The sequence below is a fragment of the Anolis carolinensis genome, chromosome 3, assembly GCF_035594765.1.
Source record: "Anolis carolinensis isolate JA03-04 chromosome 3, rAnoCar3.1.pri, whole genome shotgun sequence".
In the NCBI taxonomy this organism is placed as follows: domain Eukaryota; kingdom Metazoa; phylum Chordata; class Lepidosauria; order Squamata; family Dactyloidae; genus Anolis; species Anolis carolinensis.
In genome coordinates this window covers 196781474-196801838 of record NC_085843.1, presented here as the reverse complement: position 1 = coordinate 196801838, position 20365 = coordinate 196781474, and the positions used below count along the sequence as shown (strand labels likewise).

The window sequence follows — 20365 nt, the reverse complement described above, 5'->3', positions numbered from 1 at the left end:
ACAAACCTGCAGCTGGTGGAACTATTACAACAAAGGAGTAATGATAGCTGTAATCATCCCCAGCCCTCTGGACCAGTTCAAATTTCTGAGCAGGTATATCCAAACAGGATATAACTAAAGAATGTATCATCATGGCCAAGTCAGAAATCCTAAAAAAACAGGTGCAGGTGGCATGGAAGCCTTAACTGTGTGAACTTACTCCCGTCTACTGACAAAATCTGGGCTTGAGTGGCAAAAGTAATATTGATGGTATAGTGTGGACCAGGCCAGTAGCCAGGATTTGGATTTGGGGGGGCTGGGATTTTGATTTGCAGGGGGGGGCTGAGTCTCAGTGAGAGAGGATCTACCCTAGCAAATCTTTTGTATTGTTATCCCAATACCCCCATGCATATGGGATATATTGAGCATGGTGATCAGATCATGATATTAATAAACATAACAGTTTAAATAATAAATATAAGACCTTCTTGCGGAGCACCCTGAAAATTTGGGGGGGGGGGCTGAAACCCCTCAAGCCCCCCCCCCCCCAGCTACATGCCTGGTGTGGATATCCGTGGAGTATGCTAGGAGTAGACTTTAGGAGAGTAGTATGGTGGGTCTGACAAGGGTTATAATTATAGTCTTTCCATCTTATTTTTTAAAAAACAAAACATTTTGAAATCAAATGATCCTAGCTTAGTGCTGCAGCAAATAGATCTAGGACCTCGTCACACTGCCTATTTTTCGATGGTGGCAACAGGAGTTCAATAGTTCAGCCACAGAGCCTGATGGCCCACATCACACCCCAGAGAAGTACTTCCAGAGCAGCTCTGTGGCCAAACTGCCACCGCCACTGAAAAACCACCACCGGCAGAAAACAGGAGGCTCCCTATCTTTCCATTAGGAAAGATGGGTCGAGCTGGCTCAAGAAGGCTTCCTCCCATGTGATAAGGGGAAGCCGGAATGGAGCGGGGCACAGGGTGAATGGTCCCCACACCCCTTGAGTGGACGCCACCAGAATTGCCATGATTTGCAGCAATAACCAATGATTCCGATGGCGTATGTGACAAAGTCCCTAGAAAGAGCACACAGACCAGTAAGGCCATGTTGGGTCTGGCAAGGGTTATCATTATAGTCTTTTCACCTTATTTTTTTAAAAACAAAACAGTTTGAAATCAAAAGGTCCTAGCTTAAAGATTCTCATTTTATTGCTTTGATTTTGGAAAGTGTTTTTTTTTCTACAACAAAGCAATGCTTATTTTCCACTAAATGTATTTATCATCATGTGGATGCAAACTCTGTATTATTCCTGCAGTCAGTTCTATGTGAGCTGAAAGTCTAAAACTGTACATGGTCAGAATATTTCTTAAAAGTCTATAGCAACTCAAAGAGAAAAGGAACAATGTCACCTGAACAGTGGGGTAAGCCTAGATGTAACTCTTCATCTTTTCCCCAAGCCAAACAGGGATTAGCGTCACTAAGAAGTGTCCAGTATAGGTCACTTTATCTTGATCCCTTGATGCTTACAGACTCAAAGCCTTTCTTCTCCAAGGCTGGCTCTTCAAATAGCTCTTATGTATCTGCCATAAACCTGCTTCCAGGGCCAATGTGAGACGCATGGCTGTTTGGGACAGGAAATAAAATGGTGACCTCAACCCTCCCAAGAAGAGGTAGACAGTATACAAAGCCAGGCAAATGAAGTAGAAAATCCCATACGTATTTTTCTTCATTCCTGGCACAATGACAAACCAAATGCCTAACAATCTTTTGGTGGTTCCTGACACCCTCCTCCTTGAGATGGCTTCCTCATTCTCCATAATAGTAGGGCCAGGACTGGCAGATTGTTATCCTTCAGCACAGTGAGTAGTCCAGGCTTCCTGGAGTTATAGCTTTCCTTTATCACTGGACCTCATTAAACCTAAACTAAGGGATTAGTTGCAAGTCATAAATCCGTGGCAGACTATAATTGCTAGATTTTTCCCATTTACTAAATTATTAGTTTTTGTTCTCCTTGTAAATGCCTTAGAAATGATGGTAAAGTGAACTATTATACTAACCATTTGTGCTAAAAGATCTGGGTTGGTTGTAAGCCATAATGAAAACAAGCTGTTCTGTAGCTGCCACTTGTTTGCATTAAAAACCTTAGTGTAATTCAAGACAGTTGGCATTTTCTGCTCAAGGAAATAATGGGCTAGAAAAGAAAGAGGGGGGGGGAAATAATACTCTAGTGATGTTTAATTAACAAATCCTATAAGTTGCAATCTTGGGCAAGCAATTGTTTTATATACCATTTTATATTTTATAGAATATTTTTTTCAATATATCATAACATGAACAAATGTCCGAAGTGGTGATCAACATAAAAAATACACAACAAGGAATATATTAACCTGAACTATTCATAATAAATACACTAGCCTGGCCACTACTGGATGGCATATGTTCTGTATCAGAAACTAGAGCTGATGTGGTCTATCCAATGCAATTTTCTGAATCAGCACCCTAAATAACCAAGCTGAATCTAAAGTTGGCTAAAAAGTGATTTGTAACTAATGTTGGAGAGTCGTCCCTGGTCAAAGTGGTCTCTGGTCAAGTGGTCCCTGGTCTAAAAAAGTTGGGAACCACTGGTGTAGATGTACCCTAAGAAAGGCAGAGATGGTTTGACTCATGAAAATATAATCTTTCAAATTATTTGCTAACACCAATCAAAGCCATTTTGGGAAAAATCAAAGTTCTGTTTCAAAAACTATTGAGTCTTTCTGTGTAACACCAGTGGGAAGCAAACTTCTTTTCTAGGGTCATCCATAAGATGAAACCATAATATTCTTCTGAAACTTAGTGGTAAAAATTCATCACATAGTATGTCTCTCTTCACAATGTTCAACAAAGATTTTGTGGCTCTTTGAGGTGATTTGTAGCATTGAACCAAAACAAAAGTCTGATAAGCCAACATTTTAAAACATTTCCCAGTCATTCATTGGTAATAGTGAAAAGGAAGACATAATGGAAAACCTACATCAACTCTTTGTTTCCCTTCCAAGTGTTGGGCAAAGGAGATATATTATGCCTATTTTAAAATGGGATCAGATCATCAGAATTTGCACATTTGTTTTTAACTGCCATCACAATGACTGATTTATGATGATCTCCAAAACACCTTATACTTGCCAGGCATGCTCAGGTCTTGCACACTCACGGCTGTAGCTTTCTTGATTTAAGTCTATCCATCTGTAACATTGTCTTCTACCCTATTGCCTTCTACCTTACCAAGCATGATTGTCTTTTCTATTAAATCATATCTTCCCATAATATGGGCAAAATACAATAGTCTCAGTTTAGTCATTCTGGCTTTTAAGGAGAGTCCAAGCATGATTTGCTCCAGGACCTATTTACTAATCTTTTTAGCAATCTACAGTATCCTTTGAACTATTCTCCAGAACCACATTTCAAATGAGTTGATTTTATTCCTACCAGCTTTCCTCACTATCCAGCTTTCACAACTATACTTAAAAATAGATAATAAGATGGCATGGAAAATCCAAACTTCAGTGTTTATTATACGTCTTTTCACTTCAGGATTTTGTCTAGTTCCTTCATAGTTTCCTTTACAAATCTTAGCTGTTTTCTGATTTCTTGACTACAGTCTCCATTCTGATTAATGACTGAGCCAAGGTATAGAAAATCTTGAACCATTCCAATGTCTTCATCATCTACTTTAAACATATGTAAATGATCTGTGGCCATTTTTTTTTCATGTCCAGCTGCAAACATGCCTTTGCACTTTCTTCCTACATGTCATACTGATTGAAACTGGTAACCTATAAGTCATAGGCTCTGGCACAGCCTGGCATGTTGGACATTTATCCCTGATCCTTAGTGCTATCAGAAATGTATCTATGCCACCATTCAAACATTTGGAACAACTTAGTAAACAGAAGAGGAAAAGAAATCGGACTAATCAGGAGAAAGTCAGATATACTTTTTTTTTACCTCTGGGGAGATTTTCAACTATAACAATGTGTAGCTTTGAGCTTCTGACAGATGCTAATGAATTGTTGTTTACATGTTTGATTTACTGCCTAAACAAAGATAAGACATGCTCTTGAAAACACATTGAATGCACAATCCAAACACATCCATTAAATCTGTCACAATAAACATGACAGCTTTCTTCTAAACTAACAACTGGCATGCCTCATTTACATATTAATGAGAAAACTGGGATCAGGCAGCACAAATTGCTTCTATCTGGAGAAGAGGAAGTTACTGATCGACAGACAGCATTGCACTCTGGAGCGTAAATACCAGAAGTAAATATCATTTACTGCCATTTTAATAGATCTTATTTTTATTTGCTGAATCACATCAACTGTTATTGATTAGTTGTCTTTGCTAAGTTACAGAGATAGATGTTAGGATTATATTAGAACCTCTGAGCCCCCCCCCCCCCCCCCCGATCTATTAATCATATGCACACATTGTATTTTAACATGTGGGGGATTCTCCCCAGATCCATGAACAATTCCATATTTCTACATGCACAATCACTTCATCAAATGTCACAGGGAAAAGATTATTGTGGTATTTTCTTAATCACTTTTTAAACATATTCACCAGTATGTGAAGAATGAAATGCAACTCAGCAAAGTCTGCTTCCTTGCAATGAAAGAAAGTTGGCAGATATCTTCAAAGAAGCAAAGGGTTGAATTGTTCAGCATATCTGCCTTTCCTGGGCATTATCTGACGCTACAAATGTTGCTCCCCAAGGAAATGCAGGGCAGGTTTGTGAAGAGTAAAGCAATATTTTATGATAGTAACAGAAGCACAAATCTGTCCTATATGCTGTACAAATAATGAGCTGATTTTAGCCTGGGGAAAATATCTCCAGTATAAGTGATGCTTACCGTGAAAATATTGCAAATGTCACAATACAATATGTTAAGTACTGTAGTTAAAATATTGCTTGGCAGACAAATTACTTTAGAAAAGTTATGGAGTTGGTAAGAAAGAGAAGCAGAGCTAGAAAATGTAGATCTTTTGGAATATACCTTCAAGCCAGCCGAGGGATTACAAGAACTTTGTCCCAAAAATGGAATCCTGTAGTAATGGAAACAAAAAGATATGTTTGATCACTAAAACTTGGCAAATCTGAGAGTCTCTTAGATCTAACCATCTAGTGTAAAACGTATGATTAAATATCAAAACCAGGATTATCTATTACAGTAGAGTCTCACTAATCCAAGCTAAACGGGCCGGCAGAAGCTTGGATAAGCGAATATCTTGGATTATAAGGACTGATCAAGGAAAAGCCTATTAAACATCAAATTAGGTTATGATTTTACAAATTAAGCACCAAAACTTCATGTTATACAATAAATTTGACAGAAAAAGTAGTTCAATACGCAGTAATGTTATGTTGTAATTACTGTATTTACGAATTTAGCACCAAAATATCACGATATATTGGAAACATTGACTACAAAAATGGCTTGGATTATCCAGAGGCTTGGACAAGCGAGGCTTGGATTAGTGAGACTCTACTGTATATGCAATCATATTTTCAATTTCTATGTGTGGTTGTGAAAGCTGAACAGTGAAGAAAGCTGATAAAAAGAGAATCAACTCATTTGAAATATAATTGTGCCGTCCGCCGGACAATAAAAAGCTATAAAACTGAAACGTGCTGTCCTTTATCCGGGCGAACTGCAAATCCCTATAAGCTGTCCTATAGATATTGAACGACTGAGTCTGGATAACTTCAAAAAAGGATGTTTATTCATACAAGGTTGTAAACCTGGCACAGATCTTAAAGTTGCAGAAAATGAAACAAATTTCTATAGGTTTTAGTCACAGAATTATCCCTGGTTCCAGAAGGCAAAAGTGATTATAAAACCACTATACCCTAATCACGCTGCCTATATTAGAAGGAGAAACTCTTTCCTTCCCTATCTTTACAGCAAAGATTAGTTCTAGAAGCGATGGAATAACTCTGCTCCTCTAACTAGATTTCTTATTCCAGATCAATATAATTCAATACTTATCTAATTTGGATAGGCTTAGATTGGCCTGGTTTTGAGGATGATTTGTCCCAGTTAGCTTTGCACAGCTCCAGCACGTTGGAAGACTATAGCCAGAATGAAGCTCTAAAATGGAGACTAGACCCTGGTAAAAAGGGCGGTCCTAAGATGTTGCACTCTTTGACCAATCACTGCAAAGAAAACTGCAGCCAGCTCTTGCAGATTCCAAGCCACTTTTCCTAGGCTATTGCAGCCAGAGGCTCAAACAAAATGTAAAGGAGGGAAAACAAACAAACGACCAATAGGTAAGGCAAACCATCGTCCTGGGGGACGGAACACTCCCCGCTAAATTCCCAGGATGTGGGAATTTACCAATCAAAAACATACAAACACCTTTGTATACACAACAATACAAACACTATAAAACTTACACACTTTGGACAAGCAACACGAGATTGCTGGTTGGTCTGTCCAGGACAGACATTTTGTCCTTACTATGAGTCTTTACCTGAACTTTTCTAACCTTACCGTCAGGGCAAGGAAAGGTCTTTAGTGTAATGCCCATAGGCCAGGCATAGCGGGGCAAGTCTTTGTCCTTTAGCAACACAAGGTTTCCCACCTTGAAATTGTCCTCTGGGGTTTGCCAGAGTCTTCTGGTTGGAAGCTGGCTTAAGTATTCGGCCTTCCACCTCTTCCAGAAGTGGTTGGCTAAGGTCTGCACATGCAAAATTGGTGCCACAGTCCGATCGAATTGACTTAATTGGCCCTCTGAGGGCTATGAACCTTTTCAATGCATTTAAAAATGATGAAGTGTCCATTCCCTCTACATCCTCAATATAGACAGTTCGTTTTGACAAACAAGTAAACAAAACCGCCCATCTTTTATTATTTACAACACCACCCCTGGTTTTTCTGGTAACAATTTCCCAAGGACCAAACACATTAATTCCCACGTGGGAAAAGGGTGGGTCTGTCAAAGTCCTATCCTGAGGTAGTTCTGCTATTAACCGATTTTGACAGTTTCGCCTAAGGCACCTGCATTTAACACATTTGAAAATACAACTGTTGACCAACCTTTTGGCATTAACTACCCACAGACCTTCGTTTCTAAGGGCTGCCTCAGTTAGAGTTCTACCCTGATGATGGATTCTTTTCTTTAGGGACCAGAGTCTTTTCCCTGCCATGTGTCTATTGTTTGGCGAAGTGGGCTTATCTGACTTAAAGGGCAAAGGAGCTACCCAATTTCCCTCTGTACTTCGTGAGACTTGAGCATTCATACTGTCCAAGAACCTTTGCTCATCTTTCAAGAGCGCTATGGCTTCGTCTCTCTCAGAGACTTTGAAGGTGGAGGAATACTCTGGAGTTATTCCTTGGCAGTAGACTGAGATGTGACTTAGGCAACTGCGCACAAGTGTAGGACGTCCACCTTTAAGCACCTGTGCTTGATTGGAGTCCAACGACGATGGTGGGTGCATCTTGTTTATGCACACTGGGCCTATGACTGTCCAGCCTAATGGCAATTGTTGTGCGATAGGTGCACCTGGAGGTCCTTTAACTTGGTCGTTCACACAGAACAAGCTCGGGCAGTCCGAGCCAAGCAAAAGGGCAATGTCCACATCTGGCCGAAAGGCTGGTATAGCATTCTTTAACCGTCGCAAATGTGGATGAGCCTCCACAACTTCTCTAGTGACAATCTGCCTTTTGTTCCGGGGAATAGAGGAACACTCAATCAGGTCTGGCAACTTGAACTGTCTCTTCTGGTCGCAAGAGGAGACAACGAAGCCAGATGCTATGCGACCCTGCAACTTCTTTTTTCCTGCACACGTAGTCATAGTGTAGTCGACCATCTTGGTTTTAAGGTCAAACATGCGGAAGAACTCTGGAGTAGCCAGGGAGGCGTCGCTCTGTGAATCCAGGGCCACATAGAGTCTCTTTCTAAGCCAAGGGCTCTTGGCTGGATATACATCCGCTAGGCAGATAGGATGACAAACTCTGTACTGGTGCGAGTCAGAACACAGCTCTGTACAGGCGACTGCTGAAACTTCCACCTGCATCTCTGGTGCGGCTGGCTTGTCGGTGTCTTCGACTGCTGACTTTTCTTTTGGTGAAGCGTTCTCTTTGGGGTGGGAGATGATATTGGAGTTGTGCATTGCGGTGCAATGCTTGAGGCTGTTGCATTTCTCACACTTGATGTTTTCTTTGCAGTTGGATGCAAAGTGTGGAGTTGCTCCACAGCATCTAAAGCAGATTCCCTGCTTTTGAACTAGCTGTTGCCTTTCTTTGTATGTCTTTCTACTAAACTCCCTGCAGTTGGCCAAGCTGTGAGGCTTTTGGTGAATAGGGCAAAGCAACTCTTTTACCTCCGACCTGGGTTCGTCAGTCTTGAGTTGAGTTTCGACTGCCTTTACGCTGACAGGTCTATTGGCCTCTCTAGGTGGTTTCTTGTCCACTTCAGGTGCCTTCTCTGGCTGGGTCCCTTGGTATAAGGTGGGGAGGCCCGTCTGTGGATCATTCCTTTCTCTGGCTGCCCTGGTGATGAACTGGACCAAATGAGAAAATGGAGGGTATGCCTGGGAGTGGGCCTCCTTGTAGTTGAAGACCTCCTGTCCCCAGCGTTCTTGCAAAGTGAAGGGCAGCTTGGTCAAGATCTGCCTCTGGGACAGGTGCTGATCGAGGCACTTCAAACCGGGCAGTTCTGGATTCTCCTTGGCCGACTCTAATTCCGCAAGGAGATCGCTGAGGTCCCACAAGAGTTTGAAGTCTTTGAGTTTTAAAGCTGGGAACCTTTGGAGCTTGTCCATAAGAGATGCTTCAATCTCTGTGCTGGCCCCATACCTCTGCTGCAACCTGGCCCAGGCCTTTTCCAGGGCTTTGTCGGGATCGGCTACGTGGGCTGCGTAGATCTTCTTAACTTGTGAGGATGAGGCTGGGCCCAACCATGCAGCCAGAAGAGTCAGTTCTTCCTCCGGCAATAACTTTAAGTCTCTGATTGCTCTCTGGAAGGTGGCCTTCCAGAGAAGAAATTCCTCAGGCTTGTCCGAAAACTTTTCGACACCCTTGTCCTTAAGATCTCTTCTGGGGCTTCTGATGATGGAGACAAGCTGGGACTCTGGCGTCGAAGGGAACAATTGAGGAGTTTGCTGTTGTGGAGTGGACTCCCACCGTGCACCTTGCGTCAACCTTTGGCCTCTTGGAGGGATGACATCGACCACTGACGAATCGGTGGCTCCCTGTGCAGCTGTCTGTAAGGGCCAACTAGCACTCGGCCTTGAGGCCCTGATTGACTGACCTAGGGTTTTAGCAGGAGGCACAGGTAGCTCGAGCAAGGGTGAGCTCCCCGCTATGACGCTCTGCTCTGCAGGAAACTCAAAAGTGACTTTGGGGCCCTGCTCTGGGTAAGGAGAGAAGTCTTCCTGTTCCTCATCCGAAAACTGGCTGTTTAAGCTATTAAGATGCACAAGCACCTTGGAAGAAGGGTCCTGCTTCGGCAACTGACTTACATTTTCTTCTGTGAGTGGCTCAATTAGGGCCTTGGCCAAAGTCTCAGCCCTTACCTTTTTGGCAGTAGCATCCATCCTTATTCTAAGCATTTCTATTTCACCTTGCCTTTGGGCCTGTTCCATTTGCATTTCGCTTTGTCTACGGGCCTGTTCTATTTGCAGTCGTTGCTCTTCTTCTTTAAAGGGAAGGGTGAGATCAGCTGCCTTAGCATCAGCCTCCGCCCCCGCTACCTTGCTCTTTAGCTCTAGACGTGCAGCCTCCTTAATGTGCAAGGCAGCTAGGGAAGAGATGGCACTCCCAGCAGCAGACGACTTGCTAGAGTGGCTATGTTTAGATGATGCACACTCCCTTAGTTTAGATACCTGGCTAGAGCGGTTGGACTTAAGACTAAGTGCCACAGCAGGTGATTTTAAAAGATTGGTCTCATGGCTGCATAAGGAAGACTGATTTCCTTTTGGCTCAGACCTTAGATTAACAGATGGAGAACTAAATTCCAAGGCATCTAGAATTGCCCTCACCTTATTTTCTTTCTCATTAGTGTCAGCTAAGACACTTACTATTTCTAACTCTGAATCCTTGGCGTTAATGCGCTCGAGGACCTGGACTATCTTAGACACCAAACCCCTCCAAATACCGAAGGTCTCTTCAAGGTCTGTCTGTAATATGGATGGCACCCTTGTAATACCCAAGCTCTCAATTCTGTCCATTAATGTTGTGATGCGCTCCCATGCCGAACCTAACCTCACATGGAGGAGCTCCTTTTCGTCTATTAGATGGGCTAGCATCTTGGCTGAAGGGTGCTTTATCCTTTGGGGCCTTTCATTCCTACTTTCAGCCTCAGGAGGAGGTATACCATCTGTATCATCTTGAAATTGCATAGACATTATGTATTCTTAATAGCAAGTAAATTTACAACAAAAGCAAATACAACATACCAGCAAGTAAATTTACAATAAAAGCAAATGCAATATATAATACAATGCACAACACTTAACCATAGCAATATATATCACTAAGTAACTATACTTTACAAAGATTGTGACCTTTGGCGCCAGATTTTAGTGGGCAAGCTGCAAAATGCCAACTGACAGCAACTTGCCACTTGATACCTCCCTTGCCCGAGTGACGTAAACTGCCAAAATGGCGACTTCGCCAAATTTTCAAGCACCTCGTGCTCTGCGGCTCGAGGCCTGCCGCCGAAGGAGCACCGAGGCTGGCTTTGGAAAGGAGGAGAGAAAAGACGCCTCCTCCCCGCTGTGAAGGGAGGTCACCACCGCAGGTCGATGAAGCAGGTCACCACCGCAGGACAATGAGGCAGGTCACCACCGCAGGACGATGAGGCAGGTCACCACCGCAGGACGATGAGGCAGGTCACCACCGCAGGACGATGAGGCAGGTCACCGCCGCAGGTCAATGAGGCAGGTCACCACCGCAGGACGATGAGGCAGGTCACCACCGCAGGACGATGAGGCAGGTCACCACCGCAGGACGATGAGGCAGGTCACCGCCGCAGGTCAATGAGGCAGGTCACCACCGCAGGACGATGAGGCAGGTCACCACCGCCGGACCATGAGGCAGGTCAAAGCCGGCCGAGTGCTCCGGCCGAACTCCTGATGAAGAGGCTGTCAAAGCCGGTTGAGTGCTCCGGCCGAACTCGCAGCAGCGTTGCCAGGCCTGTCCAGGTTCTAGCCTGGTTCTGGTGGGCTCCACGCCTCAGAGCCAGCCAAAGAACTGTCGCTGGTGCTCCGCGGCTCGAGGTCTACCGCCGAGGGAGCCCTGGACGTTGCTGGGAACTGCACAGCCTGTGCAAACCCAGAAAGCCACTGGGCTACGTGCGCACACGCGAGCCAAATAGCAAGGAAATAGAGCCCCACTATTTGACTCCTTCAGGTCTGAGAGCGGGCTCCACTGCCTCAGACGCTGGTAGAGTCTTTAGGTATGCAGACTGAGCTCAGGCGGAAAAGCCGCAGCCTATACTAAAACTTCCTAAACTATAAAAAACTATAAAGCCGTGCAAGCTAGCTGAAGCGGAAAAACCGCTGATCGACCTCAAAACTGTGCCGTCCGCCGGACAATAAAAAGCTATAAAACTGAAACGTGCTGTCCTTTATCCGGGCGAACTGCAAATCCCTATAAGCTGTCCTATAGATATTGAACGACTGAGTCTGGATAACTTCAAAAAAGGATGTTTATTCATACAAGGTTGTAAACCTGGCACAGATCTTAAAGTTGCAGAAAATGAAACAAATTTCTATAGGTTTTAGTCACAGAATTATCCCTGGTTCCAGAAGGCAAAAGTGATTATAAAACCACTATACCCTAATCACGCTGCCTATATTAGAAGGAGAAACTCTTTCCTTCCCTATCTTTACAGCAAAGATTAGTTCTAGAAGCGATGGAATAACTCTGCTCCTCTAACTAGATTTCTTATTCCAGATCAATATAATTCAATACTTATCTAATTTGGATAGGCTTAGATTGGCCTGGTTTTGAGGATGATTTGTCCCAGTTAGCTTTGCACAGCTCCAGCACGTTGGAAGACTATAGCCAGAATGAAGCTCTAAAATGGAGACTAGACCCTGGTAAAAAGGGCGGTCCTAAGATGTTGCACTCTTTGACCAATCACTGCAAAGAAAACTGCAGCCAGCTCTTGCAGATTCCAAGCCACTTTTCCTAGGCTATTGCAGCCAGAGGCTCAAACAAAATGTAAAGGAGGGAAAACAAACAAACGACCAATAGGTAAGGCAAACCATCGTCCTGGGGGACGGAACAATAATGCTGGAAGAAAATTCTGTGGATACTATGAACAGCCAAAAAAACAACAACAAATAAATGAGGCCCAGAGTAAATCAAGCCTGAATTCTCTCTAGAACAGTGGTTCTCAATCTGTGGGTCCCCAGGTGTTTTGGCCTACAACTCCCAGAAATCCCAGCTGGTTTACCAGCTGTTAGGATTTCTGGGAGTTGAAGACCAAAACATCTGGGGACCCACAGGTTGAGAACCACAGATCTAGAAGTTAAGAAGTTATATGTTTTAGAGAAATATACAAGATACAAAAAATATTGAATATAAAATTTCAAATGAAACCAGAATATTTTTTTCTTGGAATAATAGACATGAATTTGGATAAAAATCAAGATATTTTATTTAACTATTTTGTAATGACAGCAATAATAGTTTATGCAAAACAACACAAAAATAAAAAAAATTCCAATGACTGAGGAATGGGTTTTAAAAACTGCAGACATCATGAGTATGGATAACCTAATACACCAACTAAAGAGTTACCAAGAACATCCAGAAAAAGCAACAGACTGGACTATTTTTAAAGACTTCTTAAAACAAGAAAAAATTCAGATGATGACATAAAGAAGCTTCTTTTTTTACTTTCTATTTTTATTTTTTTGGGAGAGGGAATGGGATTTTTTAAATTAAAGTCTGAAAACAAATAAGGATGTACAGCCCACATGAAAGAGATTGGAAGTTAACAACTACCCCATTTTATCTTTTTGCCCTCCCCCATTTTCTCCATAAAGGGACCTACACATATTTTTGCCCATTCCCCACATGATTAGAAACCCCCTCCAATTGGACTTTCCTCATGTTTCTGTATGTTAGACTCAATGGAGTCAGTTTTATATAGATTTTCTGCTTCTATTTGTATTAATATTCAATTAAAATTATTTTTTTTTAAGTTCTATGTTATTGCAATGCCAGAAATGTGGGGACTGAAGAAAAAAAATAATTGGGGTGCAGAATGACCTGCCTGCGCTTTTGGACTTGTTGAAAACAGATGCTGTTACCATCTTATACCATTTTTGAACTCTTAACTTTGTGTGACCTGGAATACACTGTTGCTGCTGTATCCCTTCAAGTCCTTTCTGACTTATGGCAACCCTTAAGCAATCCAATAAATTTTGTTCAAAGGTGGTTTTCCTTTATTTTCCTCTGAGGCTGAGAAAGCCCCAGTTGCCTAATACTTTTCTATGGCCAAGTAAGAATTCGAACCCTGGTCTCCAAAGTCATTATTCAATATTCAAACTGCAGCATGCTGGCTTTCTAGAGAATACAGTACCCCACAGATCTAATAAGTTATTTTTATTCTAAGGACCAGTAACCCTACTTAGTCCCTGAAAAACAGGGAAATGTAAATTAAACTCCATGTCATTAACTGAATTATTATTGTTGTCCATCACAAACATAACTAGGGGTTAGATTGCTCCTAAATGTCCTCTGTGTAATAAGTGTAGTATCCATTACTCAGTTTTCTGAATCTCTTTGAGTAATGATGCATGACCTGGTGGACAACTTGAGCAATAGTGGAGAAGTACCTGGGCAGAATTCCAGCACAAGTTAGAGCCCATTTCAGGGCCTTATTCTGGGGTAATCATGGTAGTAAAGAGATCTGTCTTCGGTCATTGTGCATCACAATGTCATCTAGAATCCATGGATAAGATGGTCATACTGTTTCATACTCTTTTCCCCCAAGCTAGTAAAGAGAAGCCTTCTAAGATCCACTGTAATATAATTACTAGGAAAGTTTGCCGACAAAATTGGTCACAACCATGCTCATTTCTATTCTGCATTGAGCAAAGATTCTGTAAACTGTCCTTTGTTATTTACTTCAACCAAAGGATATGGAATAAGGATTGTAAGTTGCAAATTCTTTCTTGAAAGAGGAAGTTCAATTCCCGCTAAGGCAAATACGAATAAGATTTCTATTTTTATTTAGCTCCTACCACTTTAGTAACTAATTGGACAATATCAAGTCATCATGTTTGAAGTTGCTGTTGAAATCACAGCCCTGCTTTCTCAAATTAAGTCCCACTTTCTCCTGAGTCTGAATTTAGGTCTGGGCCATGGTCAGAATGAATGACATATACAAGAGAAATATGTCCCTTCTGATTTTGCTGGCTTTCTTAGTAGCATTTTACACTATCAACCATGGCACCCTTCTAAGATTCCTGACTACATGAAACTCAAAAGACAAAATTGTTCAATAGCTTCAGGCATACCTGCCCAAAGGTTTCCAGCAGGTGGCACTTGGTTCCTTGGCCTTTTGTATTCCTTGGGCCTCTCTTTTGTTTTCTGTACGACAATAACTTTTAAACTACTTCATTGGGCCAACCAGTGTTTGGGAACTGTGTTTTATCAATATGCTGCTCACACTCATCCCTATCTTCATTTCAGAAGCTGAAAAAGAGGTTGTGGAATTCTTAAATCATTGTTTGGATCCATTGAAGGGTTGTGTCTAGGTGCATGCACTGTATTTATGTTGTTTGATAAGAAAACAGCATTTGTGTGCATAATCTGTTTTGGATATATGTAGTGTTTCTCTTTCTATACCTTTTTAACTATCCCAAATTGGGAAGGTCATACCGTTTTTTTCCTCTGTTGCCCCACCTTTCCAGCTCCTTTCAATGTATCCCAGTTGTGTTCTCTCCTCCCTCATTACTTTGGTTTACTTCAATTGCTGCAAACGGAGATCAAAGCACAAAAAGACTTTCCAGTTAGTTAACTCAGCAGAGGGATGAGTAAAGCAAGCAGGGGAATCTTGCCCTTCCTTATAGATCTAGGCTGCATCCTCACCTAGTTTGTGTGTTCCTCGTCATTAATAAATTTTACCATCACGACTACACTCTGGTATTGCTTGGCCAGATGTTTCCTGGTTTTCACCTGTGAAATGAAAGAACCTGAAAATGTGATGCAACAGAGGTTTCATCAAGACTGTGGTGCTGTGAGTTTTATGGGCAACTAGGCAAGCAGGGTTCCAACAAACCTCACAACCTCTGAGGATGCCTACCATAGATGTGGGTGAAACATCAGGAAAGAATGCTTCTGGAACATGGCCATACAGCCCAGAAAACTCACAGCAACTCAGTGATGAAAGCCTTCAACAACACAATCTGGACCGTCCCTGCCAATTTGTGAAGTTGAGTAGGTTGTTCCCAAAAGTTAGAAATACCCACAAAGATTGTTAGGAAAAACTTGTTCCAATTCAGAGGAGTTTAGTTGCCAAAGTTTTCACTGAAATCACTAGTTGACTCAACAACTCGGACTGCAAGGAGTTGCAATCAGGGGTATAGATATGGAAGGGGGAGAATGAGGACAATGATCCCCAAATAAAAAAAATCTTTCAGCGTTCAAGAGGATGAGACCGTGAAAATCTTTCTCATTGGCAATTCTTATTTGCTGTGTTTTTATTTCCTCAGTCACTGTGTTTTGGATGCAATTTCTAAACACCTAACTAAAGCTTTAAGTAACTGCAAAGCTAGAAACTTGGCTATTGAAGGAAAAATTAATGGGGCAGGTGGTGATGGGGAATAGAATTCCTATTTGGGAAGTAATGCCTCCTGGATCTACAATCCTAAGTATTATTTGTACTTGACTGAGGTCATTGTGTGCTTTATAAAATGTAATACAATATTTCTGTCTGTGACTGGCTCAAGTATCACACAATACATTACAGTATTGTATATTTTTATGATGTAGTCATTAGTTCAGGGACTGATAGAAACCACACCCTGACATTGGCAACCACACAGAATAGCATCAGGGCTGCTGTTTTATACCAGCTCTTGCCAGCAAAAATAATATTTGATTGCTCACAGTTGTTTGAAAGGCCTTTTTTTGCCTTATGTGACACTAAGAACAGATTTTCTTCAAGAAAGAAGCTTTTTGATGAGGAAACCACAATTTTAAAAAGTGAAGTGGCCACTGCTATCAAAGCACTTGGTAGAAATAAATCAGCAGGAAAAAGCCAGTGGCAGACCAACAGAGCTTTTTTTTAAAAAAAAGTTATGGAGACAGAATATTGCCAAATATTAACAAAAATCTGCCAACAAATATGAAAAAACCCAATAACACATACTGGAAATGTTCAATACTGCACCATCCCCAAGAAAGACGACACCAGGAAAACAAATTGATCTTCAAATTTTATAGCAGAGACTTATCACATACAGAACATAAAATCCCAGATATTCAAGATGGGTTCGGAAAAGGCACTATGTTGCAAGCATATGTTTGCTAATGAAGAGCACAGAAGTATTTCAGAAAAAAACACCGTGTGTTTTATTGATGATAGCAAAGCCTTTTGTGTAGATCATGAACAATTATGGGTCACTGTAAAAGAAATGGGAGTGCTACAATATTTTATACAGCCTATACTATGCACCAGAGACCATTGTCAGTGTACAATATGGAGAAACAGAATGTTTCCCATTGACAAGGATACAAGACTCTATCTCTTGACAAATACGCAGAATATATCATATGGAAAGTGGGATTACCGAGAGGAAGGAGATATAAAACCCAGAAGAAGGAACATCAGTGATTTAGGATTTCCACATAATATTACTAGAAGAAAATAACAAGATTGGGAATACTGATCAGAGTTAAGGAAGAAAGTGCAAAAGCAATGTTACAGATGACTATTAAAAGAACAGAAATACAGGCAGTCCCCAAGTTATGAATAGGATTGGTTCTGTAGGTTTGTTGAATTTCGACAACACAACACAACAAAGAGAAAGAGAGCTTTGGATAGCATAGGGAAGTGTTAGTACCCCTGTGGTGTTTGATTTGCTCTCTGTGCCTCTGTTCAGAAGATTTAACCTCACTTTCTGTCCCTGTGATAATTAGATTTTGAAAAATTTGGCTTATTGTAGAAAAAAAGGATTGGTGAAAAAGTTTCAGTGAAGACAACTTTTCCACATGTTAAGTCTTCCCGGAATGACTTTCCTTTCTGAGGGATAGATCTCTATTGTCTTACCCCCGTGAGATATGATGTATCATGGAATTAAAAAGTCACAATCATCTAGTCCAGTGGTTCTCAACCTGTGGGTCCCCAGGTATTTTGGTCTACAACTCCCAGAAATCCCAGCCACTTTACCATCTGTGAGGATTTCTGTGAGTTGAAGGTCAAAACATCTGGGGACCCACAGGTTGAGAACCACTGATCAATTCTATAGTATTTCTGATTTGGTGTAAAATTGTGAAATCTGTATTGTAAAGAAAACTGACCTGGGACAGAGGACAGGGATCTTATCATGTTTGAAATGTGGTATTGAAGAAAACATTTAACCAATATCATGGGTCTCTAAGAAGACAAATAAATAGAACTGAGAATAAATTAAGTTTGAAGTCTCACCAGAAGCCAAAAGGACTAAAGGGAAATTACAGTGCTTTGGACATATTATGGTATGACCTGACTCATTGGAAAAGCCAATAAGTAGGTAAAGAGGAAGGCAATAAAAAAAGAGAAATAATGCCTTAAAGATGGACTGATTCATTCTAGCCCATGGGCCTGAACATCCAAGGCCAGAGTAGGTCAGCTGATGAGAAGGATTCTTGGAGAATTTGCATTCATCTAGTAGCCATAAGTCAAAACTAACTTGATGGCAAATATTACATGGCAGACCAACATCCACCAGGCTTTTAATGCCACTCCATTAATGTTTGAAGGATCCAGCTATAAACGTTAACCACTTCCTATGCCAACATGCCCATATGAACACCTTCCCCACTGCTATGCCAGTGATTTATGAGCTGACCACTAGCTATGGTCCTGCTTTATAATTCCGAGATCAATATCAGTGAATTCCAGAGCATGCAAAAGTTATTTCTTTCACTTCAATTCTCCAAATTCTCCAGCCAGCAACACTAATTTTTGCCAAGCTTTGATGCCTTGTTATATGACCTGTCAGGTATAGCTTTTACCCTGGTTTCGAAGGCAAAGTTACAGTGCTTTTAACCAAATCTCTTGGTTTTGTGGCCTTCTTTCTTTATATTAATGGAAAATATTGCCATGGGATGAAATTAAGCCTTCAGTAAAGAAGCCTGCCAGCCAGCCTCTACATCCACACATGAAACAGCTTAGCTTTGAGGAATGTGTAAATGTAGGAGATTATTTTTATCACTGGTAAATTAGGAGAAAGTGAAGTTTGAATCCTAGAAAGGAGAAAGAACCAGATGGGAGGAAAACATCATCATTTCTGTTTTACTAAATGTGTTAATAAAATGTTACAGTTATTTTCATGGAGGGAGGTTTTTTATGGCTATGCCAACAATAAGTGCATTTATATTCTCTTTCCCTATTTCTACATTATCCTTTATTTATGTATTGGAGACTTTATAAGTAGCAATTGTTATCCTTTAACAGCTTTTATGTTGTAGTTGTCTATTTGGAGGCAAGAAATCAAATTAAGAGAAATAAAAGGCTCTTTTCAGCAGTGTGCAGTGAATTGTAGTCCTTGTTTTTATTTGATGCAAATTCGGTGCTAAATACATTAGAGACTAGAAATATACAGAATCATACAATCACCAGGAGAAACCTTAGATGTCACAACTCAGTGTACTGCATTGGCAATTGAAAGCCTACATTTCTAGGATGAGTTTTAGACAGACTGGGTCTGCTCTTATTACCTTGTCTCCAAGCAGCTTTACTGCGCCCTCAAATTGTTAGTATAGTTGAGATTCCTTTATCCAAAATGCTTGGAACCAGACATGTTTTGGATTTTTTTTACATCTTGGAATAGTTTTATTTGCATACATGTACATAATGAGATACCTTGGAGATAGTGTCCATATTTAAACACAAAATTGATTTATGTTTTATATGCACCTTGTACAATTTACCTGAAGATTATTTTAGACATAATTTTTTTAATAATTTTGTGCATGAAACAAAGTTTTAGTACATTTAAATGTCAGAAAGCCAAGGTGTCACTATCTCAGCCAACCATGTAGACAATTTTGGAGTATTGCAGATTTTGGAATTCTAGATAAGGAATGAATGCTCAACTTGCATTTAAATGTAGCCTTTTTTTTTACTATAGTAGGCCTGCACAACTTGGCCCTTGTAAAATACCAATACTTTCTGTCAGAGTCTTGCCCAGCAATTCTCTTTAAATCAGCTAAGGACACAAACATAGCCTGGGGACAGTCTGAGGCCAACACATCAATCAATCAATCAATCAATCAATCAATCAATCAAGGGTGAGACAAGAGGGTAAACTGTAAGTCTGTTATAATATTCCAAAGCCAAGATATCTCACCAACACAGTTTCCAAGAATAGTCCACAATCCAACATCCAGAATACAGTCTGCCATTCAAGGATCAAGACACAATGCTTCAAGCTGCAGCTGAATACCAACATTGCTACCAGCAACTAGCTATTCCAGAATTCAGCTATTTATGCAGATCCCTCAAGTGATCTCACCTACTGGCCCTCTTCTCAGCCAAATGACTAGATCTCTGCTTTTGAATCCTATCTGTCTTTAATTGTCCTTTAACAGCTTTTATGTAGTAGGAATACTTAACCCCTGGTCACCCAAGTCAAGGTCCTGATCCTGCCCTTGCTCTGAGCCCAGAGGAGTGGAGAGTCTTTCAATGTCTGTTTTGGGGTTGCTGTTGCTCCTGTTCCCGAGTGGTGGATGCTGTCTGGTTGCATGTGCTGTTGATCTGTATTTGAGCCCAACTGAAATTCTGGGTGAAATAATTCTTCCTCTACATCCTTGTCAGCACTAGCCATGACACCTTCCCTCAAACCCTCCAGTGGGCCACACCTCCTCCCTGCCAAAGTATAAGCCCCACCCTCCCTCTATTCCCACGGGAAAGGTGCAAAGCTGAGGAGGTGGGCTGGGCGTTTGTCCCTTTGCATTCTTGCCTGACCCAGCAGGCAGGTATGCAAGGGGCCGAGCCCCAGGGGGGAACCCTGGCCTTTCCTCAGCTTCTCCCCATCTCCCTTGGCACCAAAGGGGAAGCCCCACCCCTTTCCAACCTTGCACCATTCCCAGGGAAACAATGCAAGGCTGGGGAGGGATCTGGGATGACTCGGGGACTATATGTTGTGCAGGCCTGGACTAAG

The 20365-nt window shown here is 41.5% G+C and overlaps 1 long non-coding RNA gene across 2 annotated transcripts in view; it reads right to left on the bottom strand.

Annotated features, from left to right (window-relative positions):
• Positions 1-20365, bottom strand: part of LOC134297719 (uncharacterized) — a 179179-nt gene that overhangs the window by 116035 nt on the left and 42779 nt on the right. For both annotated transcript variants that reach the window (XR_010004579.1, XR_010004578.1), the window contains exon 3: positions 5028-5076. This is a non-coding gene — a long non-coding RNA (uncharacterized LOC134297719). The remainder of the gene's footprint in view (positions 1-5027; positions 5077-20365) is intronic.